Source organism: Mus caroli, unplaced genomic scaffold, assembly GCF_978045245.1.
Source record: "Mus caroli unplaced genomic scaffold, Mus_caroli_1 scaffold_13, whole genome shotgun sequence".
Taxonomy (NCBI): Eukaryota; Metazoa; Chordata; class Mammalia; order Rodentia; family Muridae; genus Mus; species Mus caroli.
In genome coordinates this window covers 13,405,901-13,429,506 of record NW_028227268.1, presented here as the reverse complement: position 1 = coordinate 13,429,506, position 23,606 = coordinate 13,405,901, and the positions used below count along the sequence as shown (strand labels likewise).

Genomic DNA, 23,606 nt, shown 5'->3' with positions numbered 1-23,606 from the left:
AGCAGCCTTATTTATAATAGCCAGAAGCTGGAAAGAACTCAGATGCCCCTCAACAGAGGAATGGATACAGAAAATGTGTTACATTTACACAATGAAGTACTACTCAGCTATTAAAAACGATGAATTCATGAAGTTCTTTGGCAAATGGATGGAAGTGGAAAACATCATCCTGAGTGAGGTAACTCATTCACAAAAAACACACATTGTATGCATTCACTGATTAGTGGATATTAGCCCAGAAGTTTGGAATACCCAAGATAGAATTCACAGACTACATGAAGCTCAAGAAGGAAAACCACAGTGTGGATACCTCAGTCCATCTTAGAAGGGGGATCAAATTACCCATGGGAGGAGATACAGAGACAAAGTTTAAAGCAAAAACTGAAAGAAAGGCCATCCAGTGACTCTCCCACTTGGGGATCTATCCCATATACAGTTCCCAAACCCATACACTGTTGTAGATGCTAACAAGTGCTTGCTGACAGGAGCCTGATATACCTGTCTCCTGAGATGTTCTGCCAGTGCCTGACAATTACAGAGGTGGATGATCTCAGCCAACCATTGGACTGAGTACAAGGTCCCCAATGGAGGAGCTAGAGATAGGACCCAAGGAACTAAAGGGGTTTGCAGCCCCATAGGAGAAACAACAATGTGAACCAATCAGCACCCCCAGAGCTTCCAGGGACTAAACCAGCAATACATATGGAGGGACTCAAGGCTCCAGCTGCATATGTAGCAGAGGATGGCCTCATCGGTCGTCAATGGGAGGAGAGGCCCTCGGTCCTGTGAAGGCTCTTTGTCCTAGTGTGGGGGATGCCAGGACAGGCAGTTGGGAGTGGGTAGGTTAGTGAGCAGGGGCATGGGATAGGGGGGCCTTCAGAGGGGAAATGAGGAAAGGGGATAAAATGTAAATAAAGAAAATTGCCTAATAAAAATTTTTTAAAATGTATTTTGTTCTAGGTTTTTGATTTCTATTTTAGTTTACATTATGAGTTTGCTGTCTCTGTGAATAACCTATTCCATAGCTTTAGAAAAACAACATTGCTTTGATTTTTAGTTCTAGTGATTTTTTAAATAATTTTTATAACTAGTAAATTCTAAAGAAATATGCTTGTTTTTAGTGCATACTCTCTTTAAATATCACTCTGACATCTGTGGAAATCCCTGTCAGCTTAAATAGCAATGCATGCAGGTCACTGTCTTTAAAAACTGCCAGAATATCTTATCATGTCTTTGATGGATTAGGGTGTTGGTTTGCAAAGTTGCTTTTGTTTTCCTAAATAAAAATGGTTTTGTTGTTGTGATGTGTTGTAATATTTTATTTTAATCTAGTTGTATTGTGGTGGAGATAATATGTATCAGAAACCCAAAATAGTTCAATGAATCCTTCACTTAGAAATGGGTGACTGGTCGCTTTAGCTGTTCTTATCAGCCTCATTACACTGCTGTTTTCCATAGTTGTGGAAAGTATGTCTCTTGGCTATTTGTGTCTATTTTGATGCAATGAGTATAAGTCTTTTCTGTTCTCATTCTTAACTTTAATAAATCATCTGTTAGGAAAAAATGCCATTTTTAAACCTTTAAATGTTCTGGAGAGCAAAGAAAACAAAACTTTAGAGATTAAGATAGTTTCAACAAGTAAAATTGCTTTTGATACATAAGATACAAAAGTGACAGAAAGTTATGTGTTCGCAATGGAAAGAAAATGAAAGTAACATGCATTTTAGTAGTAAAGTACTTCAGTTCAGACTTGTAGACGGAAAAGAAAGCATTCTATTATTTTAGAAAAATACACATCTCTTAATTTGGTTTTCATTTTCAAATAGGATATTGGGAGATAAAAGCAATTAATTTGTTTCACTCAAATGAATGACACTAGTGAACTCCTGGTGTTAATTCACACTCATATCTGTAAGGTTTTTATGTCTGTAGCTTGTATGGGATGAATTTGGTGTAAAAAGACCATGACCACCATCATTCCTTAGCATCAGCCCCTGTGTGTGGCTGTCCTCTAACTATGCCACTTTCCAGTCTTGGTTTCAGGCATTCCACTGCCTACCCATCCTGCTTTTATCTTTAGAACTGGTACCTCCTCGCCTCAGCAGGTTTCTGCCCTGTGGGGCACACAGTCCATTAAGTCTCCATTTCTCACTTTCTGTCATTTGCCCCCTCTCTGCTTCACAGCTTGGATGCCATGACCTATCACTACAATCACTCAACTTGCTTGCCTCTCACCTCTTCTCTGCTAGCAAAATCTTAACCTTGATAAATCAAATACTCCTGTTCTGTCCCACTGTATCTGAGCAGTTAAGCACGATTCAAGAGGAGAGACATATTAAGTGTGCTCAGACAAGCTCAGGGCCAAAAGACTGAAATAGGCTGAGGAGTTGGTTCATTCTGCTGCTGCTCTCTGGAACAATTCCATGCTCTGCTTTCCTTCTCAAATCTATTGTGTTTGTATTCCTCTTTTGAGATAATTACCTCAGTGTCATTGAAAAAGTGGAAGCAAACACCAGAGACTCTGTTATCAGCCCAACCCAAATCTACTACGTCATTGTACCACCTCCACACAATTACTACGTCATTGTATCCACCTCCACACAATTACTACGTCATTGTATCCACCTCCACACAATTAGTCTGCTTTCCTGCCTTTAGAGCAAAGGGTGCTTTGCTTAGGAAGTGTGCCTCTGCCCGACCCCTGCTCTAGAATGCTGTGCTTCTCAGCCCTGCCATGATGCTTTCCCTGTGAGTATCCATCTTTTCTAATCTATACTTCTTTCTTTTTCTTTTTAAGAGTCACCTCTCTAATTTCTTTTTTTTATTATTTTTTTAAATTTTTAATATTTTTATTACATATTTTCCTCAATTACATTTCCAATGCTATCCCAAAAGTCCCCCATAGTGCCCCCCACTTCCCTACCCACTCATTCCCATTCTTTTGGCCCTGGCATTCCCCTATATTGGGGCATATAAAGTTTGCAAGTCCAATGGGCCTCTCTTTCCATTGATGGCCGACTAGGTCATCTTTCGATACATATGCAGCTAGAGACAAGAGCTCCGGGGTTCTGGTTAGTACATCATGTTGTTCCAACAATAGGGTTGCAGATCCCTTTAGCTCCTTGGGTACTTTCTCTAGCTTCTCCATTGGGAGCCCTGTGATACATCCAATAGCTGACTGTGAACATCCACTCCTGTGTTTGCTAGGCCCCGGCATCGTCTCACAAGAGACAGCTATATTTGGGTCCTTTCAGCAAAATCTTGCTAGTGTATGCAATGGTGTCAGCGTTTAGAAGCTGATTATGGGATGGATCCCTGGATACGGCAGTCTCTAAATGGTCCATCCTTTCATCACAGCTACGAACTTTGTCTCTGTAACTCCTTCCCTGGGTGTTTTGTTCCCAATTCTAAGAAGGTGCACAGTGTCCACACTTTGGTCTTCATTCTTCTTGAGTTTCATGCGTTTAACAAATTGTATCTTATATCTTGGGTATCCTAAGTTTTGGGCTAATATCCACTTATCAGTGAATACATATTGTGTGAGTTCTTTTGTGATTGTGTTACTTCACTCAAGATGATGTCCTCCAGGTCCATCCATTTGGCTAGGAATTTCATAAATTCATTCTTTTTAATAGCTGAGTAGTACTCCATTGTGTAAATGTACCATAATTTCTGTATCCATTCCTCTGTTGAGGGACATCTGGGTTCTTTCCAGCTTCTGGCTATTATAAATAGGGCTGCTATGAACATAGTGGAGCATGTGTCCTTTTTACCGGTTGGGACATCTTCTGGATATATGCCCAGGAGAGGTATTGCTGGATCCTCCGGTAGTACTATGTCCAATTTTCTGAGGAACCGCCAGACTGATTTCCAGAGTGGTTGTACAAGCTTGCAATCCCACCAACAATGGAGGAGTGTTCCTCTTTCTCCACATCCCCGCCAGCATCTGCTGTCACCTGAATTTTTGATCTTAGCCATTCTGACTGGTGTGAGGTGGAATCTCAGGGTTGTTTTGATTTGCATTTCCCTGATGATTAAGGATGTTGAACATTTTTTCAGGTGCTTCTCTGCCATTCGGTATTCCTCAGGTGAGAATTCTTTGTTCAGTTCTGAGCCCCATTTTTTAATGGGGTTATTTGACTTTCTGGAGTCCACCTTCTTGAGTTCTTTATATATATTGGATATTAGTCCCTTATCTGATTTAGGATAGGTGAAGATCCTTTCCCAATCTGTTGGTGGTTTTTTTGTCTTATTGATGGTGTCTTTAGCCTTGCAGAAGCTTTGTAGTTTCATGAGGTCCCACTTGTCAATTCTCGATCTTACAGCACAAGCCATTACTGTTCTATTCAGGAATTTTTCCCCTGTGCCCATATCTTCAAGGCTTTTCCCCACTTTCTCCTCTATAAGTTTCAGTGTCTCTGGTTTTATGTGAAGTTCCTTGATCCACTTAGACTTGACCTTAGTACAAGGAGATAGGAATGGATCGATTTGCATTCTTCTACATGTTAACAACCAGTTGTGCCAGAACCATTTGTTGAAAATGCTGTCTTTCTTCCACTGGATGCTTTTAGCTCCCTTGTGGATGATCAAGTGACTGTAGGTGTGTGGGTTCATTTCTGGGTCTTCAATTCTATTCCATTGGTCTATTTGTCTGTCACTATACCAGTACCATGCAGTTTTTATCACAATTGCTCTGTAGTAGAGCTTTAGGTCCGGCATGGTGATTCCACCAGAGGTTCTTTTATCCTTGAGAAGAGTTTTTGCTATCCTAGGTTTTTTGTTATTCCAGATGAATTTGCAGATTGCACTTTCTAATTCGTTGAAGAATTGAATTGGAATTTTGATGGGGATTGCATTGAATCTGTAGATTGCTTTTGGCAAGATAGCCATTTTTACAATGTTGATCCTGCCAATCCATGAGCATGGGAGATCTTTCCATCTTCTGAGATCTTCTAGAATTTCTTTCTTCAGAGACTTGAAGTTTTTATTATACAGATCTTTCACTTCCTTAGTTAGAGTCACGCCAAGATATTTTATATTATTTGTGACTATTGAGAAGGGTGTTGTTTCCCTAATTTCTTTCTCAGCCTGTTTATTCTTTGTGTAGAGAAAGGCCATTGATTTGTTTGAGTTAATTATATATCCAGCTACTTCACCGAAGCTGTTTATCAGGCTTAGGAGTTCTCTGGTGGAATTTTTAGGGTCACTTATATATACTATCATATCATCTGCAAAGAGTGATATTTTGATTTCATCTTTTCCAATTTGTATCCCTTTAATCTCCTTTTGTTGTCGAATTGCTCTGGCTAGGACTTCAAGTACAATGTAGAATAGGTATGGAGAAAGTGGACAGCCTTGTCTAGTCCCTGATTTTAGAGGGATTGCTTCAAGCTTCTCACCATTTACTTTGATGTTGGCTACTGGTTTGCTGTAGATTGCTTTTATCATGTTTAGGTATGGGCCTTGAATTCCTGATCTTTCCAAGACTTTTATCATGAATGGGTGTTGGATCTTGTCAAATGCTTTTTCCGCATCTAACGAGATGACCATGTGGTTTTTGTCTTTGAGTTTGTTTATATACTGGATTACGTTGATGGATTTCCGTATATTGAACCGTCCCTGCATCCCTGGGATGAAACCTACTTGGTCAGGATGGATGATTGTTTTGATGTGTTCTTGGATTCGGTTAGCAAGAACTTTATTGAGGATTTTTGCATCAATATTCATAAGGGATATTGGTCTGAAGTTTTCTATCTTTGTTGGGTCTTTTTGTGGTTTAGGTATCAGAGTAATTGTGGCTTCATAGAATGAGTTGGGTAGAGTACCTTCTGTTTCTATTTTGTGGAATAGTTTGTGAAGAACTGGGATTAGATCTTCTTTGAAGGTCTGATAGAACTCTGCACTAAACCCATCTGGTCCTGGGCTTTTTTTAGTTGGGAGACTATTAATGACTGCTTCTATTTCTTTGGGGGATATAGGGCTGTTTAGATCATTAACCTGATCTTGATTCAACTTTGGTACCTGGTATCTGTCTAGGAACTTCTCCATTTCATCCAGGTTCTCCAGTTTTGTTGAGTATAGCCTTTGGTAGAAGGATCTGATGGTGTTTTGGATGTCTTCAGGATCTGTTGTTATGTCTCCTTTTTCATTTCTGATTTTGTTAATTAGGATGCTTTCCCTGTGCCCTCTAGTGAGTCTGGCTAAGGGTTTATCTATCTTGTTGATTTTCTCAAAGAACCAGCTCCTTGATTGGTTGATTCTTTGAATAGTTCTTCTTGTTTCCACTTGGTTGATTTCGCCCCTGAGTTTGATTATTTCCTGCCGTCTACTCCTCTTGGGTGAATTTGCTTCCTTTTGTTCTAGTGCTTTTAGGTATGTTGTCAAGCTGCTAATGTGTGCTCTCTCTAGTTTCCTTTTGGAGGCACTCAGAGCTATGAGTTTTCCTCTTAGAAATGCTTTCATTGCGTCCCATAAGTTTGGGTATGTTGTGGCTTCATTTTCATTGAACTCTAAAAAGTCCTTAATTTCTTTCTTTATTCCTTCCTTGACCAAGGTATCATTGAGAAGAGTGTTGTTCAGTTTCCACGTGAAGGTTGGCTTTCTATTATTCATTTTGTTATTGAAGATCAGCCTTAGTCCATGGTGATCTGATAGGATGCATGGAATAATTTCAATATTTTTGTATCTGTTGAGGCCTGTTTTGTGACCAATTATGTGGTCAATTTTGGAGAAGGTACCATGAGGTGCTTAGAAGAAGGTATATTCTTTTGTTTTAGGATAGAATGTTCTGTAGATATCTGCCAGATCCATTTGATTCATAATTTCTCTTAGTTTCTCTGTGTCCCTGTTTAGTTTCTGTTTCCATGATCTGTCCATTGGTGAAAGTGGTGTGCTGAAGTCTCCCACTATTATTGTATGAGGTGCAATGTGTGCTTTGAGATTTACTAAAGTTTCTTTAATGAATGTGGCTGCCTTTGTATTTGGAGCATAGATATTCAGGATTGATAGTTCCTCTTGGAGGATTTTACCTTTGATGAGTATGAAGTGTCCCTCCCTGTCTTTTTTAATGACTTTGGGTTGGAAGTCAATCTTATCAGATATTAGAATGGCTACTCCAGCTTGTTTCTTCATACCATTTGCTTGGAAAATTGTTTTCCAGCCTTTCATTCTGAGGTAGTGTCTATCTTTTTCTCTGAGATGAGTTTCCTGTAAGCAGCAAAATGTTGGGTCTTGTTTGTGTAGCCAGTTTGTTAGTCTATGTCTTTTTATCGGGGAGTTGAGTCCATTGATATTAAGAGATATTAAGGAAAAGTAATTGTTGTTTCCTGTTATTTTTGTTGTTAAAGTTGGCATTCTGAAACCGGGCGTGGTGGCGCACGCCTTTAGTCCCAGCACTCGGGAGGCAGAGGCAGGTGGATTTCTGAGTTCAAGGCCAGCCTGGTCTACAAAGTGAGTTCCAGGACAGCCAGGGCTATACAGAGAAACCCTGTCTCGAAAAACCAAAAAAAAAAAAAAAAAAAAAAAAAGTTGGCATTCTGTTCTTGTGGCTGTCTTCTTTTAGGTTTGTTGAGGGATTACCTTCTTGTTGTTTCTAGGGCGTGGTTCCTGTCCTTGTATTGTTTTTTTCTGTTATTATCCTTTGAAGGGCTGGATTCGTGGAGAGATAATGTGTGAATTTGGTTTTGTCGTGGAATACTTTGGTTTCTCCATCTATGTTAATTGAGAGTTTGGCTGGGTATAGTAGCCTGGGCTGGAGTTTGTGTTCTTTTAGTGTCTGTATAACATCCGTCCAGGATCTTCTGGCTTTCATAGTCTCTGGTGAAAAATCTGGTGTAATTCTGATAGGCTTGCCTTTATATGTTACTTGGCCTTTTTCTCTTACTGCTTTTAGTATTCTATCTTTATTTAGAGCATTTGTTGTTCTGATTATTATGTGTCGGGAGGTATTTCTTTTCTGGTCCAGTCTATTTGGAGTTCTGTAGGCTTCTTGTATGTTCATGGGCATCTCTTTCTTTAGATTTGGGAAGTTTTCTTCTATAATTTTGTTGAAGATGTTTGCTGGTCCTTTGAGTTGAAAATCTTCATTCTCATCCACTCCTATTATCTGTAGGTTTGGTCTTCTCATTCTGTCCTGTATTTCTTGGATGTTTTGAGTTAGGATCTTTTTGCATTTTACATTTTCCTTGATTGTTGTGCCGATGTTCTCTATGGAATCTTCTGCACCTGAGATTCTCTCTTCCATCTCTTGTATTCTGTTGCTGATGCTCGTATCTATGGTTCCAGATTTCTTTCCTAGGGTTTCTATCTCCAGTGTTGCCTCATTTTGGGTTTTCTTTATTGTGTCTACTTCCCTTTTTAGGTCTAGTATGGTTTTGTTCATTTCCATCATCTGTTTGGATGTGTTTTCCTGTTTTTCATTAAGGACTTCTACCTGTTTGATTATGTTATCGTGTTTTTCTTTAAGGATTTGTAACTCTTTAGCAGTGTTCTCCTGCAATTCTTTAAGGGATTTTTGTGCTTCCTCTTTAATGTCTTCTACCTGTTTAGCAGTGTTCTCCTGTATTTCTTTAACTGTGTTATTAAAGTCCTTCTTGAAGTCCTCTACCATCATCAGGAGATATGCTTTTAGATCCGTGTCTAGCTTTTCCGGTGTGTTGGGGTGCCCTGGACTGGGCGAAGTGGGAGTGCTGGGTTCTGATGATGGTGAGTGGTCTTGGTTTCTGTTAGTAAGATTATTACGTTTACCTTTCGCCATCTGGTAATCTCTGGGGTTAGTTGTTGTCGTTGTCACTGTTTAAAGATTGGAGCAGAAGCTGTGTTCCACTCACCAGCAGTCTCAAAATCCTGTGGCGGGGGTCCTGGGTAGCTGGTGGTACCCCGGTGCTGGTCCAGCCGGAAGAGGCCTGTGGTCTTACTCAGGCCGGTTTTCTGCTTCCCTAACTAATGCAGTCTCAGGTCCCGTGCGCAATTGGATTGGAGCAGAAGCTGTGTTCCACTCACCAGAAGTCTTAAGATCCTGTGGCGGGTGTTGTGGGTAGCTGGCGAGTGTCAGCCGACCCTGCGCCCTAGCTACCCTGGTGCTTTTCTGACCGGAAGAAGCTTGAGGCCCTGCGTAGGCCGGATTTCTGCCTCCCCAACCAAAGCAGTCTCAGGTCCCGCGTGATTGGACTGGAGCAGAAGCTGTGTTCCACTCACCAGCAGTCTCAAAATCCTGTGGCGGGGGGGGGGGGGGCGTGGGTAGCTGGTGGGTGTCAGCCGACCCTGCGCTCTAGCTACCCCGGTGCTGATCCGGCCGGATGAGGCCTGTGGCCCTACTCAGGCCGGTTTCTGCTTCCCTAACTAATGCAGTCTTAGGTCCCGCGCGCAATTGGATTGGAGCAGAAGCTGTGTTCCACTCACCAGAAGACTTAAGATCCTGTGGCGGGTGTTGTGGGTAGCTGGCGAGTGTCAGCCGACCCTGCGCCCTAGCTACCCTGGTGCTTTTCTGACGGAAGAGGCTTGAGCCCTATGTAGGCCGGATTTCTGCCTCCCCAACCAGAGCAGTCTCAGGTCCCGTGTGATTGGACTGGAGCAGAAGCTGTGTTCCACTCACCAGCAGTCTCAAAATCCTGTGGCGGGGGTCGTGGGTAGCTGGCGGGTGTCAGCCGACCCTGCGCTCTAGCTACCCCGGTGCTGATCCGGCCGGATGAGGCCTGTGGCCCTTCTCAGGCCGGTTTCTGCTTCCCTAACTAATGCAGTCTCAGGTCCCGTGCGCAATTGGATTGGAGCAGAAGCTGTGTTCCACTCACCAGAAGTCTTAAGATCCTGTGGCGGGTGTTGTGGGTAGCTGGCGAGTGTCAGCCGACCCTGCGCCCTAGCTACCCCGGTGCTTTTCTTATACTTCTTTCAATAATCATTAAACTATGGAATTATGTATTAAAGTATTGCTCCATGCTAACTTAGGGCTGACAAGATGGCTCAGAGTGTAAAGGTGCTTTCTTTGCAAGCCTGACATTTTGATTTGGTTCCTAGAACTCAAGTAAAGGTAAGGGGAGTTAGCAACTCTGCAAAGCAGTCTCCCTCCATATTTATACCATGGCATGCACACAGCCCACACACATCATGCATGCACATACACATTATAGTAAATAATAGTTAAAATAAAATATTAAGTTTTGCTAAATTATATTGTGGTGATAAATTGATCCCCAAATTTTCAGTAGCATAACTGAACAAAGTTCTATTGTTAAGAAAATAAGGTGCCACTTTCTAGATTAAACTGATTGTATATTGATCATTTGCTTACTTAATGCTTTCCAGATTATAGAGTGTTGAAAGGCAGAAAAACTCCATTATCTTACCTATGTATGGGTCATTGAGTGGCTGGATAAGAGACAGTGTGAAGAAACCATGCCCAGTTCTTTGTGCATTGACCTAGAAGTGACACAGTCCTCTGAAAGCCCTAAAGTAGCAGGACTAGACAGAGACTGTGTGCTGGCAAGAAGCTCAGAAACATATATGCAAAGCAGCTGCAGAGCTAAACAGTGTTTACTCAATTTTCAGACATGCTCTCTGCCATCCCACCCTGCCCTTTCTTCACTGCACTCTCTGTTTCTCTTTACAGCAGTCTTCTGAAAGACTGCCTTCTCACTTCTTCTCCCACTTGAGCTCCTTCCTTCATCAATGGCAATGAGGTCCTTAGTCATCTCAGTGCACAGAAACATTGGTCTGACCAACAGATGTTCTCTAAATGGGATGATTAGTCTTCATCTCAACTGACCCCTCAATCTTCTGGACCCACCTGGTCACCATCCTCTCCAAAGAACTCCACTCTTTAATCAGCTTCACCTACTCTACCACAGTAAGGGACCCTGCCTTATCTTCACACACCTTTAAGGTTTCTTTCCTCACTTGTTAAGGTAGCATGCCCAGTCTCAGAGCCTTAAGTGCCTTCTACAGGCTGATGCTGTCCTGCTGATGTTCAGTTTGTGTCTCTATTCCTCTTTTTCCTGAGCTCCAAACTTATGTATCCAACATTCTTCCCAAAGTTCTGCTGTGAAATTTTACTAGGCCTCACCCACTTAATCTCTCAAAAAGAAAACCTTTGCTTCTACAGAACTCATAGACATCTGCTTACCTCTACCTCCCAAGTGCTGGGAGTGAAGCATGCTTCTTGCAATCCCTCATTCCACCTATCAGAAAGCCCTGCTAATTCTGTGTGATTCTACACACATATCACACCACACCACTTCCCATCCTTTGTAGCATTATCCCTCTATATGACACATTATTAGCTCTTGACTGGACTGTTGAAGTGGCTCCTACCTAGTTTTTCTGCTTTTCACCCTTGCTACCTTTGACAGTTTATTTGCACATCAACCATCTTTTGGAAATAGATGTGATCATGTTATTCCCCTACTGCAAACCTTCATGTGGCTTCTCTTTATTTTAAGAAGAAAGTTGAAACTCCTCTTTAACCTTTATCCTCCATGTACTCAGCTCTCCAACTTACCTCCTCCCTCTTTCCCTTCACTTGCAAAGTCCAAGCAAGTGGTTCTGTTGCCATTGATGACTGGGCCAAGCTGTTTCCTACCTAAAGCCTTTCTGCTTTGTCCCTGTCTAGAGTTCTACCTCATCACTCAAAGCCACATCTTCTGTATCATATTGTTGCTCTGTGCCCTGTCACTTTGTGCTATCATAGCCTTCCTTTTTATTCCAAATATTTCTCAGTTATTTGACTATTTTTATTTGGGAACAGGATCTTCCTGTATAGACCAGATTGTCCTGTTGCTGCTTCATGGGTGCTGGGAGCAAAGTCTGTTCTCCCCACTTCTCCCTCCCCTCACCATGTCTGTCTACATTTCTCAAGTCTTAGGTTTTACCATTGTAATTGTTTTTTATTCTCATTGGTTGTAGATTGCTGTCTTTAGAATGCTGTCTGGTGTGTGATAAAAGTTGTTGACTAGACAGCTGCCTAGATCTTGAGTGTTCTCCCTACAGTGAGACTGAAAACACTTCACAAAGAGTGATCCCTCAGTTTGAGTTCACAGAAAAGTAACATTATGTAGAATAAAAAAGTAAAACATTTATCCACTTTTACATAAAATATGTTGCCTAAATTTTTGAAAATAATGCATAACTGCTAAAACCATTTGGGAAAGGGATTTGGTGTGAGACAGGGAGAGAAGCTGCGTCTCTGAGAGTTCAGTTATGGTTTGGGCAAATCAGAGTCAGATTTTCTAACATCATGTCTTCATTAATTCCGATTATTTTTTCAACAAGATATTATTTAGATGGATTTCAAAGAGCTCATTGTAAGCCAGGGGAAAGGAAGCACAGAAAGACTTCATTTATCAGCTGTCTTCCAGGAGCAAATTCCCCACACGCCATTGTCCATGTTAGCTCTATGCATGTAAGAGTTCTCCATTGTAAATGATGGGGGTTTTTTTGAGGTGAAATCTTTATTTTTTAACTAGGTATTTATTTCATTTACATTTCCAATGCTATCCCAAAGGTCCCCCATTTGCTCCCCCACCAACCCAGTCCCACTTCTTGGCCCTGGCGTTCCCCCGTACTGAGGCAGATAAAGATTGCACAACCAATGGGCCTCTCTTTCCACTGATGGCCGACTAGGCCATCTTTTGATACATATGCAGCTAGAGACATGAGCTCTGGGGGGTACTGGGTAGTTCATATTGTTGTTCCACCTATAGGGTTGCAGATCCCTTTAGCTCCTTGGGTACTTTCTCTAGCTCCTCCACTGAGGGCCCTGTGATCCATCCAATAGCTGACTGTGAGCATCCATTTCTATGTTTGCTAGGCCCCAGCATAGTCTCACAAGAGACAGCTCCATCTGGGTCCTTTCAGCAAAATCTTGCTAGTGTATGCAATGGTGTCAGCATTTGGAGGCTGATTATGGGATGGATCCCCAGATATGGCAGTCTCTAGATGGTCCATCCTTTTGTCTCAGCTCCAAACTGTGTCTCTGTAACTCCTTCCATGGGTGTTTTGTTCCCAATTCTAAGAAGGGGCAAAGTGTCCACACTTTGGTCTTCGTTCTTCTTGAGTTTCATGTGTTTAGCAAATTGTATCTTATATCTTGGGTATTCTAAGTTTCTGGTCTAATATCCACTTATCAGTGAGTACATATTGTGTGAGTTCTTTTGTGATTGGGTTACCTCACTCAGGATGATGCCCTCCAGGTCCATCCATTTGCCTATGAATTTCATAAATTCATTCTTTTTAATAGCTGAGTAGTACTCCATTGTGTAAATGTACCACATTTTCTGTATCCATTCCTCTGTTGAGGGTCATCTGTTTTTCTGACATACTCTACATGCTAGCCTTGTTCTTTCAAACAAAAAATGCAAAAGTCATCAACCCTCAGTCAATATTATAGTACAACCTAAGAGGTTCCCTGTAACGATGTGACTTCTGTGGTCCCTCCAGTTCTTGCTCCTTTCATAATTCACCAGCCCTTCACATGCCCTACTTCATGCTGCTGACAACTGCTTTCCACTTGATTGACTTTTATAATCCATCCATGGGAAGGGGCAACCCTTAATATCACCAGGGTCCCCACACCTCTAGACCACTGCTGGGAGATTTTGGTATTAGGGGTAGAAATAGTGAAATAATTAAAAACACACTGAAGTGATGATGTAGATGAGAATTTTCTGACTTCTCATCATTAAGGATGACTCATAAAAGACATGACTTGTCTTTTGATAAGTGGACTGGGGCCTCACTTGCATAACAGTGCTTACTACAACCCCTTTAACAGAATTCAAAGAAATGGCTCCTGTTTAGGATAACTGTAGGTTCTAGTTTCAATAACTTTTTTCTTTTTCAAACAAATGTATTTATTTTACATCCCAATATCAGCCCCCTTCCTCCCAGTACCTCTCACACAGATCCTACCTCCATTGTAGGACTAGACTCATCCTCTCCCACTGGGGCCAGACAAGGCAGCCCAGCTAGGAGAGTGGGATTCACAGGCAAGCAACAGATTCATGGACAGCTCCCACTTAACTTGTTGGGGGACCCACATGAAGACCAAGCTGCTCTTCTGCTACATATGTGCAGGGAGCCTAGGTGTAGCCCATGCTCGCTCTTTGGTTGGCGGTTCAGAGTCTGAGAACCCCTAAAGGTCCAGATTAGTTGACTCTATTGGTCTTTCTGAGGAGTCCCTGTCCTCTTCGTGTCCCTCAGTCCTTCCCCCAGCTCTTCCACAAAGCTTCCTGAGCTCCATCTAATGTTTGGCTGTGGGTCACTATTTGTTTCCATTGACTGCTAGGTGGAGCCTCTCAAAGGATAGTTATGTTAGGCATCAATAACTATTTTTCAGTGTGTGTGTGTGCGTGTATGCGTGTGTGTGCATGTGTGTTTGTGTGTGTACATTTTTTATATACATACAGGGGCTAGAAAATAACCACATGCTTTTCTTCAGGAATCGTTTGCCTTGTTTTCAGACAGAGTCACTCACAGTCCTGGAGCTCAGTAAATATTCTGGCCTCAGAGCCCCTGAACCTGCCTGTGTCTGACTTCATGTGTTGGGATAATAAGTGCATATCACCTAGATATTTTTCAACATGGGTTCTGAGGATCAAACTCAGATCCTTATACTTGTGAGAGTAACACTTCTGATGGGGCCATCTCCCCAGGTGCTCCTCTCCCCTTCAGACCAGTTCAGACAGACCAGACTGATCTAAACTCAAGATGAGCTTGATCTTCTGATCTTCTTATTCTTCCTTTTGAGTGCTAGTGTTCCAAGTGTGCATGTGTGTACCACTGTGACTAGTTTTCTGCTGTTCTGGGGATGAACCCAGGATTTGTACATGTTAGGCACATTCTACTAACTGACTACATCTCTAGCCCTTGTCACTCCTGATTTTTAATATTACCTTCATTCTCAATTGCTACTCAACTGTGAGTATAAATATATATGTGTATATATATATTTATATTTATATATTCTACATATATATTCTACATATAAGTATATTTTAAATAATTTGTAAAGCATCAGAAATTTTTCCACTTATTCCCAAATATAGCTTCTTGTAATTTAAACTCAGATAAGGGATTTGTAAATGATGTCAGTGTGTGTATACTTAGTACAAAAAGTTAAATTCCATATGTTAAGTAAAAACAAATATGAGTGAAGTGTTTCCTCATGTCTCTTCTAGAGATTTCGTATGATACAGCGATGCAAACATATATGCTGAGTGACTAGATTTATTTACTTTTATTAACAAGGAAAACTGTCTGAATATCGTTTGCTTTAAGCTTTGGGCTGAGGGGGCTCAGTGCATAGCTCATGTGGTTAGCATGTGTGAGGCCCTGGGTTGGATTCCTAGCCTCAAACAAAACAAGCTTCAGAGACTTAGAATACAGAAGTGTCATGGATCTGAAGACATTTTTTATTTTGTAAAACATAATTCAAAGTCCTCTTATATTTATGTAAGCTAGCATATATTTTGGCTTTGATAGACCAGGTAAAACATATTTTTTAGGAAATTTAGGTAATTAATTCAGCTCTCCTAAGCTACACTGAGAGGTTTGTAAAGGTGCGGATTGTTCTGCGGGGTCCCTGGTGTACCGACCCTTTCGTCTGTGCTGAGTGTGCAGCAGGTTCTTGCAGCTATCAGCTCAGAGCTGAACCTGAAATCAAAGCGTTTCCATTCTTGTGGATTAGCTTGCATCTAGGATCCCAAGATGCATAATCCATAATATTGTTTCACTTTATTAAATTTCATTCTGTGAAAATTCAAACTTAATAGCACTTCTCAGTGTTTCACAAAACTTCTCTTCCATTAGGAAACTAAACAAAACACTAAGACACTGAACTCAGTGAACATTGCCTAAGAATAGTCAGTGAGTGTAGCTAGGAACTGGTCAAATGAATGACCTAGAAATTATCCTTAAGAGATGATCCTTTTAGAGATGAACAGGGTTTTAACTTTTTGTGCTATCATATGAGACCTGGTTAAAGGATGCAGTAAGCCATATTTCAAGCACGTAACCCCTCAAAACATTGGGAGGAAGGACTGCCTGGGTAGATGTGAGTTCATTTCATACCTAGTTTAGCTTCATCCTGAAGCGTAAATATGAAAGAACTTTGTTTCAATTACCTAATACTCTTTTCTACTTTAAAGTAATGCATAAGCAGATATGATGGTATATTACTGTAATCCCAGCAATTGGAAGGCAGAGGCAGGAGGATTGCCATAAGTTTGAGGACATCCAGGGCCACATAGATCAAAAGTAAATGGTAGGGAGAGAAATGGGAATATTTAGTAACATAACAAGATATACCTCTGCTATAATCTTCAGTCTTTCATTTGTTGTTTCCCTGATCAAATGCATAACAAAATTATCACAAAAATAATACATCCTCACTTCAAACCATAATATTCGTGCTTAACCATTGCTGTGGGCTTAGAGTTTAGGAGTGGGTTTGAACCTGGTTCAGGATAAATCTTGCTTAAGATAGGTTGTGGTTGCACTCAGAAATCAGAAATTATTGCCAAGGTTATCGCAGCATCTCCACCTGCGTTCCTGGTCCTTGGGCAACGAAGCTACAAATAGCTGGACTCCTGACACCTCCATTTTGATGTGGTTCCTCCTGATACTGAGTATCTCCCATATTGGCTCACAAGCTTCATGTCCTGTGATATAAACCAAAATCATCTTTTGAACTGGCCTGTGAATTAAAGCTGTATTATTTCTGACCTTCTTTTAATTATGGTTTTGTTCTACCTAGATTCAAGCAATAAGAACTCCTCATGGAGTATAGATACCATATAGAAGGAAGAGTATATATATGATCATCTCTTGAAAGTCTATATAGACTTATTCAGATGACACTGAGGTATGGCTATACAAAGTCAAGCATTGGGACAACTGCCTAACACCTAAGCATTTCTACCCATCATAACCTAACCACCCATTAGCCAAGCGTAGATTACATGTTGCTACATGTGACAAAGAAAACAGACTTTACAAATTAGTTCAGAAATGTCTCTAAATAAACAGTAACACGATGGGAATTAGGCTGGGCCATCCTTTTCGCCAAGATGGTGCCGAAAGTGAAGAAGGAAGCTCCTGCCCCTCCCAAAGCCGAAGCCAAATCGAAGGCCTTGAAAGCTAAGAAGGCGGTACTGAAAGGCGTCCACAGCCACAAAAAGAATAAGATCCAAACGTCACCCACCTTCCAGCGGCCCAAGACCCTGCGGCTCTGGAGGCAGCCAAAATATCCTCGGAAGAGTGCGCCCAGGAGAAACAAGCTTGACCACTATGCTATCATCAAATTCCCACTGACCACTGAGTCAGCCATGAAGAAAATAGAGGACAACAACACTCTTGTGTTCATTGTGGATGTCAAGGCCAACAAGCATCAGATCAAACAGGCTGTCAAGAAACTCTATGACATTGATGTGGCCAAAGTCAATACCCTGATAAGGCCCGACGGAGAGAAGAAGGCGTATGGTCGCTTGGCTCCTGATTATGATGCCCTAGATGTTGCCAACAAGATTGGGATCATCTAAACTGAGTCCAGATGGCTAATTCTAAATATACACTTTTTTCACCATAAAAATAAAATAAAAAATAAACAGTAACACAACATAACTCCCCAACAACAACAAGTAACTTTAGTGGAGGAGAGAAGAAAATCACATTTTCTGAATTACTATGTTATAATATTCCAGATAACTAGTTTGTGGTCAAATAGTTAAGAGGCATGTGAAGCATCAAGTGTAAACTCAGGGTGAGAAATACTGCAGTCAGTAGTGCTGGTCCCTGAGCAGCCTATTCTATGTTTAAGAAATAAAAGGAAATTTCTGAAGAAATAGGGACAGTTGGTCTGCTGGTACAGGACTTTAACCCTAGGTATTCAAGAGACCAAGGCATAAGGATCACAGGATTGTAGCCCCAGCCACCCAGGAAGCAAAGGCAGGAGAATCACAGGACTGTAATTCTAGCTACTTAGGAGGCTGAGGCAGAAGGTTCGAATTTTGAGGCCTGGTACCAACCTGAGCACAACTTAGTGAGATTCTCTCACAGTAAACAGTGGGGGCACAGCACTGTTATAGAGAGCCCTGCCCAGCATGCATAGGTAGGGGCACAGCACAGTGACAGAGCCTCTGCCCAGCATGCACAGGCAGGGACACAGCATGGATATAGAGCTCTTGCCTAGCATGCACAGGGTTCTAGATATGATTCTAATACCTCCAAAAACTAAAACAGAAAAAAATTTAATTTCTCATCTGAAATTAACCAAAATCCCACATTCAGCAAAATCCACCCTTTAAAATGAGATACTTAAAAACATTGCCAGCTTAAAAAGTGAATTTGTCAGTCTTTTACCAAACTTGTCTACAAACTAAAATTATAAAAATTTTCAAATAAATATACTATAAAATCCTCATTAACTTGAACAAAACAGCAGTAATTTAGATAGTTCAATGATTATGAAAGCAATGGAAGAGAGAATAAATTAGGTTCCAGCAAAGTTTAAAACCTCTGTGATTCAGAGACCCCAGTGCCATAAAGAAACTGAAACATGTCACAAAATAGAGGCAATACTTAAAAGCTTTCTGTCTCAAAGAAGTCTGATATATACTGAATACAACTTAGAAAAGCAACAACACGGATGACTTAGAAGTGAGCAGAGGGTCTGAGTAGACTTCTCTCCAGGAAAAACAACTGCAGCAAGAAGCACATCCAGAGGCTTGGTGTCCTCAGTGTCCATCAGACACAATTCAAATAGGCAATAAGTGCTCTCACCCTCTAGGACGCAGATGCTCTATGGGAAGGTCAAACTGTGGGGAAAGAGATGTGGAGAGGCTACCCAGATACTTCTGACAGCCAGAGTATCAAGTGATGTAGCTTCTTTGGAAATAGTTCAGCAATACCTCAGATGTTTTAAAGACTTACCTTAGGACTCGATGCTTTGCCTCATGTGTGTATTCTAAGAGAACTGAAGACATATCTACATACAAATAGATATTCATGTTCTCAGCAGCATGATTCACAACAGTAAAGAGCAGAGACAACCCAGACATCCATGTTCTGATAAGATCACAAAATGTCATAAATCCATACAATGAAATAAATGGTATTGATATAAGGAGGACAGAATGCTGATGTGTGCTACAATGTGGCTAAATCTTGAAATTGCTATGGAGATGAATAAGATAGACATGAAAAGTCACATATCAAATGCACCCTTTTTATGAAGTTCTGTGAACAAATTCACAGCAACAGAAAGTCCAGCAGGAACTTGTAGCAGCTGAATGCCATGTGATACTTAGCTGTAGGTGGTTTCTTTTAGATTGAGGAAGAAGAGAGCCTGATAATGGTGATGCCTGCACAGCTCTGTGAATAGTCAGAACTACCGAGCTTTGTTGTCTTAAGGAAAATTTCAAGTGATATTTAGAGAGTTGGAAATGGAAGAAAATGCAAGGGAACTTGTGAGACTGGTCTATGTGCAGACAAAGGCAATGTTCTATCCTCCATTTCTGAGGAGCACAGGTAACTGCTGTCCTCAGGTCTGGCAGTGCCTCTCCTTCTACCTGGCTCTCAAGGAACCCTAAGCTCTGTCCTTAAGAATCATGGGGTGGGGTAGGGTGGGGAGGAAGTGCACTCATGAGCCTGTCTGGGTACCAGTGTCCTTCCAGAGTCAGAGCAAAAGGTGGATGGTAAGGATTCAAAAAGCAGTTTCTTTTTTGTTTTGTTTTTGCTTTTTTTTTTTTTCTAAAATGTGGATTTCTCTCTGAGAAACAGATGTTAGGCTAGTCCGACTTTACTGTCTTTTTCTCCTCGAGACTGGGTTTCCTTAGGACTTGACACAGCATCCTGTCCACTGGCAACAGTTCTTTTGAATTCCTGCCACAATTCCCTGCTCTTTTCTGGTCCACTCTCCACAGTTCCAAGGATTCATCTCCACATCTAATGATTGTTTTATTCCCCGCAAACAGGCATCTAACATGCTCCATGGTGTCCATGATAAAAACCAAATTCCTTGGCTCAAGACTCCTTGAATTGGCATAAACCTTAAATTGTTGGCCTTTATGCCAGAGGTGAGTGGGAGACAGGCAAGAGACTAGATAGAACAGTACTGAGGTGAGTCTGGGGTAAAGTTGGGGGCTGCTGACAGCTCACACCTGCAGCTCCCTATGCCAGACTGAAGCTTGTTGCCTGAACTGTCAAGGGGAAGTGTGCTTTAGTAGCAGGTATTTACAAATATCTTTGTTGGCTGCCAGAGGCTGTGGGAGTTGTGCCTGAAAAACATTTTCTCTTAATTTCACATCAAGTTAGAAGTGTCAGGAGAATAAAGGAGTCGAAAAGACCATCATTTTTAAGAAGGGACATTTATATTATAGCTTTGGAGAGTCGAGCGAATTTAGACAGTTAGCTATTGCCTCTTCAAGTAAACTATAAAAAATAGAGAACAAACGTCCCTGTATCCCAGACTGTTCACCAGTCAGGTAAATTATAAAAACTAGAGAAAAACGTGTGTCTGTGCTCCAGACTGTTTGCAAGGCAGTCAGCTGGGCTCTCTCCACCTGCTGCCTTAAGGGCAGAAGAGCCAGAGGGGGGGAGGGGGAGGAGGAGAGTGAGAGGGAAGGAGGGAGGGCGGGAGGGAGGGAGAGGGGGGGGGGGTAAACATGCAAGTTCGTACAGGAATCTGAAACAAGTTTTTAAAAAGTACCTAGAGTGAGAAATTCCTTTGATAACAGTAAAAATCATATTTCTCTGCCTTATTTTTGAGTCAAGTTCATAAGATACAGATACGGTTTGTCATCATCAGCCCCAGCCCACTCCAAAGTGCTAATGCTATACAGACTATAAGCACAGTCCAGTCTATTTTAGAACAGTTTCCAAACCTTGGCTGAGCGTCAGAATAAAAGAAAAGCAAGTGGTTCTTCCCCAGGCCTGTTCTCCAGGCGCCTCTGGAGATGGGAGGGGCGGTTGCACAGGCAAAGCTTCTGATAGGAAGTGTGCAGTAAGAGCCAACTAGGTGTATGCTTACTAATTCACAGTAATTCTTTTCACTGGATGATCAAAACTCAGAATGAAAATGAATGATTGGGTCTCCATGCAGGTTTGTCTTAGAGACTTGTCTTAGAAAGCCCAGACTGATCTAGTGTGGGTCGTGTGGCCTCCTCTACTGGACTCATTAGATTTATATTCATGCCCCTGCTGTAAAGTTAGCTCTGTTTGTGGGGGTGAATTTGGGAACTTCCATTAATTTTGTACATGTGTACATGCACCTGTAGACATTAAATTTCTCTCTTTAGAAAGGAAGTGCAGCCAGAGAACTGACTCAGCAGTACGAGCACTTGGTGCTCACAGTATTCAGGGCACCCACAGGATAGCTCATAACCATCTATAACCTCAGCTCCAGGGAAAGCACCCTCTGCTGCTCGCACAGGCACAGGAACACACATGGTAGACATCAGATACATGCAGGCAAACATCTTATACATAAAATAAACATACTCAAGTGTGTTAGAGAAAACTGACTTAAACAATAAGAAAGCTGCTAAAATCTTAAAGTCAGAGAACTTTCAAATGGAAAGAGATCTGGTCTGATGTTTCTAGTCTGAGTGCAGATTCATGATAGAAAGCTTACGTCACTGAGACTGTGACTAGTAACTCCTAAGAGGGGTCTTCATCCCATTGCGTGCATACAACACTGTATATAGTGCTGAATTATCTCATTCCTTCTTATGTAGAACATGAATGTAAATGTACTTTGTAAAGAATTTTCTGGATCCCCATGTTTCATGATCCTTTATTTAGTGGAAATTAAATGTAGGAAATTAGTATTTTTCTTTGAGAAAGGGGCATCAGTCTATGACTGGTCCCACATTGTTTTAATGAGAACAAAAGCAAGATGTTCCAAAATGACTTGCTTGCAGCTACAAAGCATGTTTAAGGAATAAAAATCTCCTTCATTAAGAACATAAAAAAAATTGTTTTTGAAGTTCTTAGGATCAGCTTGTATAAGCATCATTGTAAACTGACACTAAAGAGCCCCCATTATGATCTGTATACTTTGGTGCCAGGAGGGTTTTTTTCCTATGGTAAATTAGTAAGTTCTGTCAGCTGCTGAGCTGTCATGCAGAGATACAGTAAATCACATTACATTTTGTCATGGATTACACAGAGCAATAAATTTGGGAATAAAGATCAAAGCACTTCTACAATCACATCTGAGTGTAGGAGGGATGTTTAACTTGTAGAAAACTGATTTAGGTGAAACTGTTGCAGTTTTTGTGTGAATTGGAAATGAATTTGGATATTTGGTTGAAATTGAATGAGGATCAAACCCAAAACGACTTTCCATTTGAGTAGTTAGTCTGGAGAAGTCTGTCCTTAACAGAACTGCATGACGTGAATTAGATAACCTATAATTCCGTGCTGAGGGTAGTGGATCCAGTGAAAACTTTCTTCTTGGGTTTTATTTGCTTTCATGATTAGTCAGTGAGTCCCATGCCTCTGTGTTCAGGACGACAGGTAGTTAGTTGAATATTGCTGTAGTTATGCTCCGAACTGACCAGCTTACTTCCTACTGCACATAAAGCTGTTTAAAGTAAATCCGTTTAAGTTCAGAACAGCAGTGAGGAAATCTTGGTAGTTAATGTGTCTGTGCTACTACAGAAACTCCTGTGGAGTTATCAGAATCGATACTCCTCCCTTGATTAGGAAAAATAGTCTCAAGTGGTTGGGCTTTTTTTCACTGAAGAATCCCTGTAGCAGGATATATGTAGCAAAACCAACATGCAGAAGTCACAGGTTTTATGCAAACTATTGTTCCTATACTAGGATTTAGAAAATTGGTCGCAGTGTGTGCCCAGGCAGCAGGACATGGCTCCTGCTTGGAGGACCATCAGACAGCGTTGGAGAACACGTCATTCTGTTTCCTGAACCGAGAAGCTCCGTGAGTCCCACTGAGGAGACCCATCCCTGCCTCCTCCTTCCCTCCAGCAATGTGCTCTTCCCTCACTCTAGCCCGTGAGAGGATCTGAGAACAGACACAGAAGTTTACACATGATGTCTCAAGATTGTGGGGCATTGGTCTTTTTGTAGCCTTCTGCTGTCATCCTCTTATTGATCTTTTTTCTCTTCTGAAAGCTAGAGGATTCTCACCAATGCTGTGATAAATCAGCCCAACAAGCAACTTAGACAAATCCCTACCAGAAAACCATATGAAGATTAAAGACCACACCCCCTTTCCAAATGGGATCGTAATAAAGTATAAGTGAGGCATCTGACAGCCAGTGGTACTACTTTTGTTCTGAAAGGAAATAAGGGACCACTTTGTGTCTATGTGTGTCAGGCACATCCCCAAGGAAAGTACTAAGAAAGAAGGAGGTGTTGCCACCAGGGCCTAAAAGAGAAAACCCCAGCAGTTTGGAGAACTCAGCAGAAGAGCCTGGGGTATTTATAAGCCCCAAGTTTTCTAACACATTCTTTTCAGGCGTGGCTTTGCATAACACTGTGATGCCTCCCAAATCCAATTGAAAACATCACCATAAAAACAAAAAGCAGGTAGCTCTTTGAGGAAGCAACCTAAACCCATATGGTTGGGAATTATGGTTTGTAATTCACACTGC

The 23,606-nt window shown here is 41.4% G+C and overlaps 1 protein-coding gene and 1 pseudogene across 1 annotated transcript in view; both read left to right on the top strand.

Annotated features, from left to right (window-relative positions):
* The window catches only part of Cep112 (centrosomal protein 112), a 442,735-nt gene that overhangs the window by 286,140 nt on the left and 132,989 nt on the right, over nt 1-23,606 (top strand). The window lies entirely within an intron of this gene.
* Nucleotides 17,031-17,561, top strand: LOC110305920 (large ribosomal subunit protein uL23 pseudogene; annotated as a pseudogene).